We start from the raw sequence: 14,753 nt of genomic DNA, 5'->3' as shown, positions 1-14,753 counted from the left end.
AGAGCGAAGAAGAGAGAGAAGGAAGCAGGAGGTTGACACAGCTCTCACGTCAAAGGGCACACACAATGATTTGCTCTGGAGCCAAGTGTGCGTGAGCACCACCCAGAATCATAGGGTCAGTCACCATAGATACCACGTTCCCATGAGGAAACAGCTGTATAAGTTTTTTATAGTGGCTAAACAGAGAAAGGCATAAGCCTGCACTTTGTAAATACACTGCTGCAGCACTGGGTAAACAGTTACAGTAACAGTCGGAAATCTCTACTATAGGCCCCGGATGCCACCCGGTGACATCCTTAGATTCCGGCTGGGGAAGGAAGAGGTCTGATAGTCAACTATTCCTAACGTTACATAACACTCACGAGGATGTCAGGTCAGACCCCAGAAATGGGCAAAGAATGAATAAAAATAGCCTAGGATGATTTGGCGCTAGACCTGCAACATTCCAACTCTTCAAAATTGGAGTCAGAATTAGGCATCGGCCTTGAACAGCATTTTTTTCTAGGAATTTCAATTCAACATGGCCTCAACAACCTTACAGAGCAGTCTCTGGGGAATATGACTTTTTTTTTTCTTTTCCTCATCACAGATCTTCAGCTTAAGAAAGCCAAGTGTTTAAACACTGGAATAAGCAAGCTCTGAGTATTTCCCACCTGCTAAGAATATTGCAGGAGAATCCAGCCTGTACAAACCTGGTTCCAAATGGCAGAGTTTAGCCCTAACAATGGAATGACCTGGGGTTTTTAAGAACAGAGATTCCAATCCTACAAGATGGCTGAGCTGGAAATGGCACTCACAATCATGTATGGCGAAGGAGCCTTTGACTTAACACACTGACACACTTACACACACATACACATACACACACATGCACACACAAATATGTACTACAAAATTTTAAACAGAAGACAAAGACAAAATAATTGGTTTATTACAGCTGAAACATTCTAGTGTCCTGCCTGCAACCCCACAGTCAAGAAAGTGGCCCTCCCTAATGACAGCCAACATTTCCTTGTGCACCTGCTGGACCCTGGGCTTTTTTTTTTTAAGATTTATTTATTTTTATTATATATAAGTACACTGTAGCTGTCTTCAGACACTCCAGAAGAGGGCATTAGATTTCGTTACGGATGGTTGTGAGCCACCACGTGGTTGCTGGGACTTGAACTCAGGACCTTCGGAAGAGCAGTCGGCGCTCTTAACCACTGAGCCATCTCGCCAGCCCGATCCTGGTCTTTTATGCTTTCATTTAACACACGTTTGTATGCACTGATTCAAACAATTTGTCTCAACCAGACCAAAGAGCCGTACAGAGGGCAAAGACCACAAACCTCCCCATGGTGTGTACACAGATCTCTGGACAAGAACAAGCTCACAGCTCACAAAGGCTCCTTATTAAGAGCAGTTGTGGTGTCCATGATGTGGCCTTAGAGGCAAAGGAACTTGCCATGCAAGCCTGAGGACCTAAGTTCAATCCCCAGGTCCCCAGTAGAGAGAACCAACTCTGCAAAGCTAGCCTCTGACGCCCACACATGTGCCTTGGCATGCACACCTACATGTACTGCCCCACCCCCACCCCCACCCCACCCCAATAAAAATGAATGAAGGCAGCCCCATAACAAGGCTTAAAAACACAGAAGTTGTAAGTTCCCAACATAGAAATGAAAATCTGATTTACTCAAGATTTTTAAAATTTGGGTTTGAAATCAAAACTACTTTCCGGAGGAGCCAGGCATTGTCTTAATGTCAGGTTCACAGACATGTATTTTATGAGCACAGGACCTGCCTATTTATGAACTCTGAGAAGGATTCATAAGAATCACAGAGGACGAGAGAGAAGATGCAGACATGTTCCCAAATGGGGTAGGAGAGAGGAAGCAAGGAGCCCTGGGAACGGGCCCAGAGGCCCAGGGAAATGAGAGCAATGACTCTTCAGGCATCTTCATTCCATTGGCCTGCATCTTTATACCAGGAAGGATGGAGGCAGAATGTCCAGCATGGTTAGGGAGACGGTGAAGTACCTAAAAGCATGTAAGTAAAGATGGCCATGGGATACATGCTTTTATCCACAGTGCTGGGTAGGCACAGGGGCTCACTAGACAACCAGTCTAGCATACTTGGTGAGTCCCAGAATTCCAGAGAAAGACTTTGTCCAAAAATAAAACTGTGCGTATTCAGGGATGGTTACTTGGGGTGTAAGCATGGGAATAGGAGTTCAGACTCCCAGGAACTCAAGTAGATGCTAGGTGAGCATGGTGGTCCACCTATTATTCCAGGCTTGGAAATCAAAGCCAAGGGACTCCCCAGAGTAAGCTGGCTAGTGAGACTGCCCTATCATGGAGCTCTGGGTTCGATTGAGAGAGGACAGTTCTCAGTATCCACCTCATTCTACACACACACACACACACACACACACACACACACACACGTGCATTTATACATGCATGTCACACACATGAAAAAAAATGAAATAGATGGATCCTGGAGAGTATCTGAGGTTGCCTTATGGTCTTCCCAAACATGTGCACAAACGCTCACACACAGACACACACTCATTAACAACATCAGGGGGACAGAGGACAGCAGTCACTGTGGCCAAGCGTTCCTCCCACAGTGCTTACTATCCATCAGCCCTGGCAGGTACAGGCCTTGATGGTATGGGACAAATCTATTCAGACAAAGACTATGACATAGCCTGTCACTTGTAGGAAGGAAACAAGATTTATAACCCAGCATCTGGAACTCCACTCTCCACGGACAAGGAGGTAACTCAGAATGATGCAACTGGCAGAGATTCACGCCATTTATACAGCCTCACTAGGCTTTGTTCTTTAGGCTGATGACTCCCAGCCTACTCAAGAGAAAGTGGAAACGTACCATGGTAATACAGCCTTTCTCCGTTGTGCTGCCTTCTCCACACTCACAATGCTAACTAAGCTCATCCTGTTTCACCACATCCATTGTCCTGGGTCTCCTGTCCTTTCGGGTGTGTGTGTGTGTGTGTGTGTGTGTGTGTGTGTGTGTGTGTAGCATATGAATGTGTATAGTATATGCATGGGAGCATGTCTTTAAGTATGTAAACCCACTCGTGGTTGGATGTGCATGTATGTGCACACACATGTGGAAATAGAAGCCAAGAGACAACGACAAGATTGAATGTCAAGAGCACTGCCCCATCTCCTTTGAAACAGGGTCTCACACCAACCTGGAGCTTGTTGACTAGGCTTCGCTGGCTGGCCACGGAGCCCCAGGAATCTGTCTGTCTCTTTTCTTTCCGGTGGTAGAATCACAGGTATGTTCCACCACACCTGGTGTTTTTACTTAGGTCCTGGAGACAGAGTTTTTGTCATCATTTTGCATAATAAATACTTTACCAGCTGAGCCATCTCCCAGGCCTGGCAGGATTTTTCTACTATGACTCCTCCTGCCCAAATCACAACCCAAATCATGAGGGCTGAAATGGACCCTCTCCCCTTCCTCTCTCTCCTCCCTCTCTTGCTCCCTCTCCCTCTCCCCCTTCTCTCTTTTTACCCACCTAGTACCTACTGAAAATCACCCTTATTTGTTCACTGAAATAGAAGCACTATGCAGGCTGAGAACGCCACAGACTTCTTTGTCACATTGGCCCTGGTGAAGGCAACAGGTGGGGGGAAAGTCCTTATTTTCAGAAGTTAAGAACCCTGTATCAAGTCAGGTTATTTGATGACACAAGGACAAAAAGGAGACAGAAAAAAAAAAAAAAAAACAGTAGCTGCCATCATCCAGGAAGAATGGCTGTATTGGAGCAAACATGATGTCCTTGCAGAGACAACAAAAATTTCTATTAAAAAAAAGTCACAAAGAATGAAGTTTTGGAGGTTACTAGACAGGCTTGGCAGAAGCTCTGAAACTGCAGGATAAATCTCCTTGGAAGAAAATCTTCCTAAGCCCTGATAGCATGATAATTACAGCATCCTTCCCAAGTCCAGCCAACCACGCAGGTCTCAGCTGGATGTGGTGGCATATGCCTAGAATCCCAGCACCTGGGATGTTAAGACAGGGAACTCTAACTTCTAGACCCCTGGGCTCTATAAAACCTTTGGAACCAACCTGGACTTCCCACGAGATTCAGCCTCTAGGAAAACCATCGCATTACTTCTGTAATACCCCCAGGCCTTTTACTTGCTTAGGCTTTATGGGTAGTGGGAATGCACAGGCTAAAGCAATCACCTATAGTGGTGTACACCTGTAATCCCAGCTCTCCGAAGTCAGTGGCTTCTGACTTCTGCAAGTGCAAGGCAAGCGGGGGTTATAGTGGAAGACCCTGTCTCAATAAGCACAGTAACCAGTTCCCAATGTAAGACTACTTGTGATGTCCTAAGTAATTCTTAATTACAAATACACTGACATGAGGGACAAATGATTGTCAGATATTCCAAAAACCTGCTTCTAGTGAATGGCTTTAAGACATGCCTTACTGGGCTGGGGATGCAGCTCAGTAGGGTCGAGGGGTAGAGTGCTTAGCAAGCACAATGCCCTGGGACCAATGCCTAGCACTAGACATGGTGATGCCTCCATGTAATCCTAGCACTCAGAAAACTGAAACTCAAAGTCATCCTCGGCTACACAGTAAACTCAAAGCCAGGCTAGACAAACCTGAGATCCTGACTCAAAAATACAAACGAAGACTCTCAACATTCATACCTGCTGCTTCCGTGGTTCACGAGTGCTCCTCACGGGAAAGAAAGACCTCTCTGGTGTCTATGAGGTGCAGTAACTGCACACCCAGAGCATTCATCTGACGGCCCCTGGACACATGCACTCCTTATGCAAACAGCAATGGAAACCACCCAGGATGTACTGGAATTCCTCCAGTCAAAGTTTCTAGGGAACCATTCCAGAGCTGAACTCCCAAATAATCAGGGAGAAGAAGAAAACCCAGAGACTTCCCAGAAAGTACCAACAATTAAAGGCATAAAGAACACAAAACATAGCAATAATGTCCACCCTACCAAAAGCAATCTATAGTATAGATTCAATGAAATCCCTATCTAGACTCCAACATAATTCTTTACAGACCTTGAAAGGTCATTTCTCAACTTCATACAAAAATACCCAGAATAGCTGAAACAATCTTGAGCAATGAAAGATCTGCTACAGATATCACCAGCCCTGATTTCAAGTTGTACTACAGAGAGGTATTGTGATAAAAATTGATCAGTGGAATTGAATTGAAGACCCAGGCATAAATTCACACACTTATAGACACCTGACTTTTGATAAAGAAGCCATGAATACAAACTGGAAATAACACAGCATCTTCAACAAATGGTGCTTGTCTGACTGGATATCAGCATGTAGACAAATGCAAACAGATCCATGTCTATCACCCACCCTGCACAAAACTCAAGTCCAAGTGTATCAAAGACCTCCACATAAAACCAGATACACTGAACCTGACAGAAGAGAAAATGGGGACTTAGCCTTGAAACCATAGGATACAACTTCCTGAACAGAACACAATAGCACAGGCATTAAGATCAACAATTAATAAATGGGACATTCGGAAACTAAAAATCTTCTGGAAGGCAAGAGACTCCATCAATAGGACAAAACAGCAGCCTACAGAATGGGAAAAGATTTTACCAACTCCACATCCAATAGGGAACTAATATCCAAAATATATAAAGAACTCAAGGAACTAGATATCAAATAAAAATAAAAATGGGGTACAGACTTAAACGGGATTTTCAATAGAGGAATCTCAAATGGCTGAGAAACACTTAAAGAAATGTTCAACAGCCTTAGTCATCAGGGAAATGTAGATCAAAACGACTTTGAGATTCTGTCTTACACCTGTCAAAATGGCTAAGATCAGTAACACAGGTGACAGCTCGTGCTGTCATGGATGTGGAACCAAGGGAACACTTATCCATTGCTGGTGGAAGTGCAAACTTGTACAGCCACTATGGAAATCAAATGGTGATTTCTCAGAAAATTGAGAATTGATCTACCTCAAGACCCAACCGTACCACTCTGGGGCATATACCCAAAGGGCACTTCATTCTACCACAAGAACTCCTGCTCAACTATGTTCACTGACACGGTTCGTAATAGCCAGACACTGCAAACAATCTAGATAATATCCCTCAACTCAAGAATGGATAAGGATAATTTGGTTAAAATGGAATATTTCTCATCTATTTTTAAAAGATGGCACCATGAAATTTCCAGGCAAATGGATGGAACTAGAAAAAAAATATCATCTTGAACAAGGTAACCCAGACCCAGAGAGACAAACATGGGTTGTATTCACTTGTAATTAGAAATGGAGGGGAAAGAGGATCTGGGGGAGAGGGGAGATGGGGGGAAGTTGGGAGGCAGAGGGGAAGTAGAAACTATGGTCAGGAATATTATATGAGAAGAATCTATTTTCAATTAAAACATATTTACTAAACACACAGAACAAAATTAAATGATGTTGCAGTTGAGACAGGAGTGGGAAGGAAGACACCTGTAACATTAACAGGAAACATAACTAGAGAAGCTTATGGAACGGGGAGCAAATATTTTCCTGAACAAGGAATAAATTTGTTCAATCCTCAGAATCAATGGAGAAAACAAGTTAGCTACTATCACTTAGAGAAAGGGGAAAGGGAGTGGGTGGGGTAAACAAGACATGGCCACACCTAGCCAGAATGGATACACCAGTCGCCCCCCCCCCCACGAAGTTATCAGTAGTCCACATGGGTAGAATGCAGAGGCAAAGTAGCTTTCAGTGAACACCAGGCCCAAACCTTTACCAGTCTGCCCTGATTCCCCAAAGGCTCTCGTTGCATCACAGGAGTTGGGGATTGAGTCAGATCCACACATGACAGCTTGGTGGCCTCAGATGAGAGAGCAACAAAGCAAGGCTCAATGTGCACGGGAGACATTGAAGGAAGGTGGTGCTCTTTTCTCTTTAGAGATGGGGCTCCCAAGCAGTCCCGCCGATCCTAAACTCGCTGTAGACAGCTGATGATGGCTGAGGACTTCGGCTCCTCCTGTCTCCTTCTCTGGGATAACGGGCAGGCACCAACAGTGCCTGTGGTCCGGTTTCTGTGGTGCTAGGAATGGAACCCAGGGCTCAGGCATGCTAGGCAAACACTCTAGCAGCTGGTCCCAGCTCTACAACAACAGAATTCTTAGGAATGGAGTTAAATTTAAAAAAAAATAATAGCTTAGCATTAAGAGCTTCAGAGTGGAGTGTAATGTTTACTTTCAAATCTATCACCAATTTTGGAAGAGACGAAAAGTATTAATTCCTCAGAAATGGTAGGCGAGTAAGTTTCCTGGCGTGCTAATTTTTACCTTCTGTTAACCAAAAGGTTTGAAGACAACTTTAATATGCCACACACACACACTCACACAAAAAAAACATTCTGAGGTAGCTGCGGAGCTGCACGCGCGCACACACACACACACACACCATTCATTCACAAAATACATTTCTGTCTCTTTTATACTTGCTCATTGTCAAAAGCAGCCCAGCAACCAACAATTACTTGTTAGGTTGTAATGTAATCCCCTCAGTGGGAACGAAGGCTGGAGTGCAGCCATTAAGAGTATAAGAAGAGCAAGAGCGATGGGAGGGATGCTCAGGGCTTAGGAATGTTTGCTGCTTGTTCTTCCAGAGGACCTCAGTTTGGTTCCCAGCAACCACATGAGGCAGCTCACACCCACCTCTAACTCCAGCTCTAGGAGATCCAATATCCTCTACTGGCTTCCGTGAGCACCTGCATGCACACATGTATACATATTTTAAAAAGTCTTTTTTAAAGAAAGAGTTTACACAGAAAGGGGAGCTCAAGACGGAGACTCCCAGTCCCAGCCCATCCTTTAAAACCACACATTTGCCTGTTCCTGGCTCCTTTCCAGATACAGCTTTGCTTCATCTCCTACAGTGGATCATAGGCATCCACAAACTGTATACATGGGTGTGAGTACGTGTTTGTCTGTGTGCATGTATGTGTACATGCATGTAGAGGCTAGAGGCCAACTTCAGGTGTCATTTCTCAGGGGCTGCTCATCTTGATTTTAGAGACAGAATCTCTCACTTTACATGGAACTCACCAACTAGGCTAGGCTGTCTGTTTAATGCTGATGTGGGTACTGGGAACCGAACCCAGATCTTCTGGAAAAGCAGCAAGCACTCACTCATAACTGCTGAGCCATCTCTCCAGCCTCCAGAGAGGCATTTTAAAGCTGTCGTATGCACACCCATACGCACATTGTTATTTTGGGATACAAATTGATAACAACGCTAATCAAACTCATTCAATTCACAGGCAATTACTCCTCAAGGTGTCATTTCTTTTTCCTGCCTAAAATCAACTGACAGAGAGAAAAGGAAAGGCATGTAATTCAGCAGAGCAGAGGCTTCCTCTCAAGGTGGAGAAATTGACTCAAGAACAAATCAAGGTTTTCTGCTAAGGCATATTCATTAACCCGGCAGGAGGCGCGCCGCCATCTGGCATCCCTGTCCAGAGGAAGACAGGCTGCTTCAGGATCAAGTTTGAACCTGAAAGGCAAGCATGGTTACTTTTACTCTTAAAACAGAAAATCTATGCACAAACTACAAGAACTGTATATGCGCCTGCATTAGCCACGCCAGGGACATTAACAGGACTGGAAAGCAGGATCCAACACCAGGATCCAAGAGAAGCCGGGGTTTCATTGCAATTGATTAAACAATCTCCCAGCAAACCCCACAGAGCCAGGTTAGCAACTCTTTAATAAGCTACAAAGACTTGAGGAATGCAAGCAGAGAAAACTGCCTGGGATCCATGGACACCAGGCAAACGGGCTTCAGGGCAAGTGTAAGGCCACCCAACACATCTAGCTGATGGGAACAACTATGAGACAGGCCCCTCTGCTTGGTTCACCTTGGGAAATTGTTTCTTTTAAAAGTTTGGATTCTAGCATTTTCTTTTTCCAAGTGAAATTATTGCTTTCTTCCTACTGACGCCCAGGATAGTCATTTAATACTGTATTATAATAATAATAATAATAAGAAGAAGAAGAAGAAGGAGGAGGAGGAGGAGGAGGAGGAGGAGGAAGAGGAGAAGACTGGTCAATGCTAGAAAAGAACAAAGAAAATTCAAATATCACTATTTTGTTCCATGGACTGCAAGTATGTAACAGAGATTTTGATATGATGGGGCTGGGGAGAAGACTCAGCAAACAAAATGTTTATTGCCTAAGTCTAAGTAGGATCTGAATTCAGTCCCCAGACTCCTCTTAAAAGCACGGCACAGTGTGAAAGGAAAAGAGCAAGTTCTCAGCATAAAGGAGACACATTTGCCCTAGAAGGACACAGGGCAGGGGATAACAGACACAGACAAGAAAGAGAGGATGAGGGAGTGGGGAAGGGAACAGGGAGAGGGAGAAAGGAGATTTGTCCCAGAGTGGGACAGATTTGTCCCAGCCTCTGGATAGAGAGGAGACAGACTGGCACATAGGAAAATGACAGTTTATAAAGGTACAAGAGGAAACCCTATGTTGGGATGAGGTGTTTAATTTTTATTAGGCATGTTAATTAGGTGAGCCAAAGGAGGCTTTTGATTGCTCGACTTCAATAGCTTGATAACTGGACCTTGGTAGTCAGCCTCAGGAGGAGGAAGTAGCCATATAAGGGAACAGACCTGGGTGGCTAGCTCTAGGAATGTAGTCTAACTTTTAATGACTCTTAATGAAAAACAAAGCAGAGGGAATGGGGGAGGCAGGAGGTAAGGCACGGCCTGCCAGAGCCATGCTCTCCAAGCTCAGGCTGGCCAGAGTCCCTTCACAGTGGTATGCACTGCAATGGGAAAACAGGAGGCAGGAACAGGAAAATCCCCAGAAATTAGCAGGCCAGGCCCTGCCATTCGGCGCTTCATCCCAGCTCCACGTTCCTGCTCTTTTCTTAAAAGAATTGCCTGAGACAATACAGGAATGCTTAGGTTTTTAAGAGCAGTGGAATTGCATATTTATTCAGAAAGGTGGTACCACTGTGGAGTCCCCAGTAATACGGTTTAAGAGTATAGGCATTCCCCTATGCTTTCAACCAAGTTTCCATTATCCATATCTTACTACTATATACAAGCTGAGATGACGTGCCACCAAGCTTGATGACCTAAGTTCAACGGCCAGGACCCACATGGTAGAAGGAGAGAACAAACTCTTGAAAGTTGCTGCTGTCACACACAATACCCACACCAGGACACATGCAACCCCCACCTCTACCTCTACACACCCCCACACATAAACAGCTGCCACAACATTACTGTGTACCAGCCACTGTGCCAACTGACTTCCTTGTTTAAAGTAGAGCTGTATCTAAACTCTAATGGACAGATGGGGAAACTGAGGCACAGAAGGTAAAGTATTTTCTCCAGCTGGTAACTGGAAGAACTTGAGTTTAAGCCTGTGGGAATGGTTCCAGAGTCAAGCTTTTGGCTACCATCCACCTGTACTGTGAGCTGTCTAACTCAATCAATGAGGATATCATTTTAGTGACCAGCAGAGACCACTGGAAGTGTATCCAGCAAGCTTCCTGTGGTTGTGGGGCCCCGTAGGCTCATGTACTTGAATGCTCAGTCCCCAGTTGGTGAACTGTTTGGAAGGATTAGGAGGTGTGGCCTTGTCAGAGTAGATGTGTGTTTTTCTAGGTGGACCCTGAGGTTTCAAAAGCCCACATCACACTAAGTGGGGCTGGAGCTCTGACTTGCTCTCTCCCTCTCTGCCTCTGTGTATCTATGTCTCTCCTACCCCCTCCCTCTCTGTCTCTCTCTCCTCCTCTCCCTCCCTCCTTCCATCCCCTCCCCCACCCCCTCTCTCTGCATGCTGCCTGTGGATCAGGATGTAAACCTCTCAGCTCCTTCTCCAGCACCAGGCCTACCTTAGCGCCGCCATGCTCCCCGCCATGATGATAATGGACTAGCCCTCTGAAATGGCAAGCAAACCACCAATTAAATACTTTCTTTGATAAGAGTTGCCTTGGCCATGGTGTCTCTTCCCAGCAATTGAGCACCAAGACCTGGCTTTATCTACTTGTTCAGCTGCACTGCTCCTGGGGCAGTCCCCTGCATGATAAACACAGTTCTCTTTTTCAAAAACTCACACTGAGAATTTCCCACAGCTACAAAGTAATATGGGAGCAGAGAGATGGCTCAGCCATTAAGAGAATATGCTGTTCTAGCAGAGTTGACCTGAGAGCACCCACATCAGGCAGCTCATGGCTGCCTATAACCTCAATTCCAGTGGATCTACCGCCTTATTCTAGCCTCCATGGGACCCTGGACATACATATGAAGACACACACACTCATACACACACACTCATACACACACACACACACACACACTCACACATACACATATACAGACACATACACGGGATGTAAAAAATATTACAGAGGGGGTTGGAACTATGGTTAAGAAGGTAAGACCCTTAGTACAAAGCCTGGTAACTTGAGACCCACTAGATTGGGAGGCAGGAGAGAACTGAGTTCTTCTAGTTGTCTTTTGACTTCTGTGTGTGCACAGTGGCATACACATCTCTACCCACAACACACACACACACACAATAATAAATAGAAAAATTAATTTTAAGTTTTGAAACCTACTTCTGGGTATATACTACCAAATAACCAAAAATAGAGACTTAAAAAGCTACTTGCATCCAACTGGGCGTGGCGGTCCGTAACTGCTACCTTAGCACTTGGGAGGCAGCAGCAGGAGGATCTCTGTAAGGTCGGTCTAATGGATAGTGAGTTCCAGGATAGTCATGGCTACATAGAGAGACCCTGTCTCAAAACAAAGCAAACAAACAAAAACTTACAAACTAATATCCATAGCAGCACTAGGCACTAACCCCCCAAAGGTGGCCGTAACCAGTGTCCATCTACAAATGAAGAGACAAAAGCCAGGGGAGCATACAGTGGGATATATTATTCAGCCTCAGTAACATGGATAAACAGATGAGACACTATACCCGGGGGAGATGCTGTTCCTGGGTAAGAACCCTTGTTCCATAGGCATGAGTCCCTGAGTTTGATTTCCAGAAGCAAAATTTAAAACAAACAAACAAAAAAAAAAAACAAAAAACAAAAAAACTCAGCTAGCTGAACACAGTGATCTATGCTTGTAAACCCAGTGCTGGAAATGCAGACTGCAGGCCAATGAGAGAACTTTTCCCACCCCCAAAAAAATAGACAGGGTCTCAAGAAGGAGAATCAACACTGTTTTCTGGCTTCCACACGCACATGCACACACGTGCACATACTCACATACACATGTGCACCTGTACAACCACAAACATCCACGTAACATGATGGAAGGTAACAACTATGCTTAATCCAGAAGTCAAATCACACCAGAATGAACATTCCAGAAGGACTGCTGCTGGTGTGAGGTTCCAGGCTGCAGAATCCCCTGACCTCAGATCTTGTAGGTACAGAAAAACAAGGTGCAGAAAATGCAGCGTACTTGGTAGCGGGCACTGATATTGTGGGGAAGAGAATCAGCAGGCGGTAAAAGAATTCACCCTCTAGAACAGAAGAGGAAGAATCGTTTATTGAGCAGGCAACAGGAGGGCAGTGGGCTAAACTGATCAGAATAAGCCTGCAGTGTGGGGCAATGGACATGGTGGGGCTCTATCAGGGAGAAGGACTTTTACTAGAGTTTCTCTGCTTGCAGTCTCCAGTCATGTAATTCGTGCTATAGGAAGGAGAGTCTTCCAGATTAACCAAGCACAGTTCCGGGAGGTTACCACGAGCCACTGTGCAGCTTCATTTCCAGTTGTACCATTTCTGCCATGCAAAGCAGGGCAGGCCAAGCAAAGTACAAGACAGGGTCATGCAAATGAGAGTACTCCTGGCAGATCTAAATTCCAAGGGTATGTCTGCTTATCCCAAAGCCACACCCAGTGTCCTCCCATGTTTCCCTGACCTTCCTAGGAAGAGGACCTTCTAGCAGCCAGAGAGATGGGCTTCCCACAGTTTCCTGTATGCACAAGAGTATCCAAGAAAGTCACTAAACCACATCTGTGAAGTAAGCAAGCTCAGGGGCTCTCTGTAACCCATATGCCACTAGGTGACTATAAAATTCCTCTGACTGGCTTACTTACTATACACCTAAACCAAGTTACTCTAAAGCAGAGGTCCTCAACCTGTGGGTTCCGACCACTTTGGCGGTTGAACGACTCTTTCACAGGGATTCCCTATGACCACTTGCATATCACATATTCACATTTTATTCTTAATAGTAGCAAAATTCCAGTTATGAAGTAGCAACAAAAATCATTTGATGGTCGGTGTCACCGCAACGTAAGGAATTATAATAAGGGGGTCACAGCCTTAGGAAGATTGAGAACCAATATTCTAAAGAAAAGCTAGAGCCACTTAGGCCAATCAAGTAAATACACTAGTGGACCCTGAGTTAGAACAACAGCACCAAGACCAGAGAGAGGTAGGAAGCGTCATGCCAGCCACCTTCTTAGCCTGCATATGCCTCCTATACATTAAGCATATACCTGGATTTTGTCTCTGCTTCCTGGTGTAGGGCAAACTCCAGGCCTTAGAACTTCCTGACTAAAAGGAGTCTTTGTGACTCATGAGCTCCTTGGATCACAGATATAAGTGTACTAAAGGGTCACATGACTCAAGTAGGGGCTGACCGCCAGAAAGAACAGCCACGTGACCATGGGAACAGGATCATGAGTCAGGCAACAGTGGGGATAGGAAGCTGTAAGTTGCAACAGGCCACGTTAACGATGCCTCAGGAAAGACTCTGGACACTGTTGGATGGTGCATCCGGATGGCGCATCCGGTGGGAGAACCTGTGCATAAGACCAGAAAGCAACGCTCCTTAATTCCACAAGAACGGAGCAGAGGAACTGAGTTTGAAACCCTCCAAGACTTTAGCCTATGTGTCTCTTTATTGACTTGATTAAGATTCTTTATGATTAAATTAATAGTAAGCAAGCTGGGGAGATATTTCAGTGCGTCAAATGTTTTACTTCAAAATTACTCAAGTCCCTAGAACCCACTTGAAGTTGGACACAGCAATACTCTTACTGCCCTAAAATGCCCTAAGATGCCAGGCAAAGTGAGGGGGAATCCCCCAGAAGTGGGGGCTAGCTAGCCTGGCCTACGCAGTGGAGAACAAGAGACTCTGTCTCAAAGATGGTTGGTTCAGAGATGAAGACTGGCTTCCAGGATTGTCCTCTGACCTCCACAACCACACCACAGTGTGCAGAAGCCCACACACACTTAAGCATATGCATACACAGGTGTTCTTGGCAACTCTGGATTTGTAGTACATCAGACTGAAGTGTAAATGATCCAGAATCCCACCATAGCAGGCATTTGTTAGAGACAAGTCCTTTTGGTTAATGGGCTCTGTGAGAGTTTCCAGGGGATGCTAGATTAAACTCAGTATTTCAGCAGCAATAAGAGCACCTCTCTCCACATTCAGTCAGTATATAGATACTGCACACTGGTGTAATACCCAGGTTCAAGAACACTGTTTTCATTTGTAAAAGGTTACAGCCACCCATTTGTGACCAGAAATCTTTCCCCTCTTAGTAGAAAGAGCTAAAATATTGGGAAACAATTGCAGAACTTAAACTCAATTATCAATGTAATGAGATTTAGAGTTAAAAGAAAGATGGGGCCGGGCGTGGTGGCGCACGCCTTTAATCCCAGCACTTGGGAGGCAGAGGCAGGCGGATTTCTGAGTTCGAGGCCAGCCTGG

General features: G+C 45.1%; 1 protein-coding gene across 5 annotated transcripts in view; it reads right to left on the bottom strand.

Moving 5' to 3' along the window:
* Mgat5 (alpha-1,6-mannosylglycoprotein 6-beta-N-acetylglucosaminyltransferase) overlaps nucleotides 1-14,753 on the bottom strand; it is a 280,247-nt gene that overhangs the window by 213,754 nt on the left and 51,740 nt on the right. Inside the window, exon 1 of one of the 5 annotated variants that reach the window (XM_029476569.1) lies at nucleotides 3,206-3,230. The exons of the other annotated variants lie outside the window; for them this stretch is intronic. The gene's annotated coding sequence lies outside the window, so the exon portion shown is untranslated. Of the gene's footprint in view, nucleotides 1-3,205; nucleotides 3,231-14,753 lie in introns of those variants that run through there. 5 annotated transcript variants of the gene reach the window in all.

Source organism: Mus caroli, chromosome 1, assembly GCF_900094665.2.
Source record: "Mus caroli chromosome 1, CAROLI_EIJ_v1.1, whole genome shotgun sequence".
NCBI lineage: Eukaryota > Metazoa > Chordata > Mammalia > Rodentia > Muridae > Mus > Mus caroli.
This window is presented reverse-complemented; position numbering and strand designations above follow the sequence as displayed.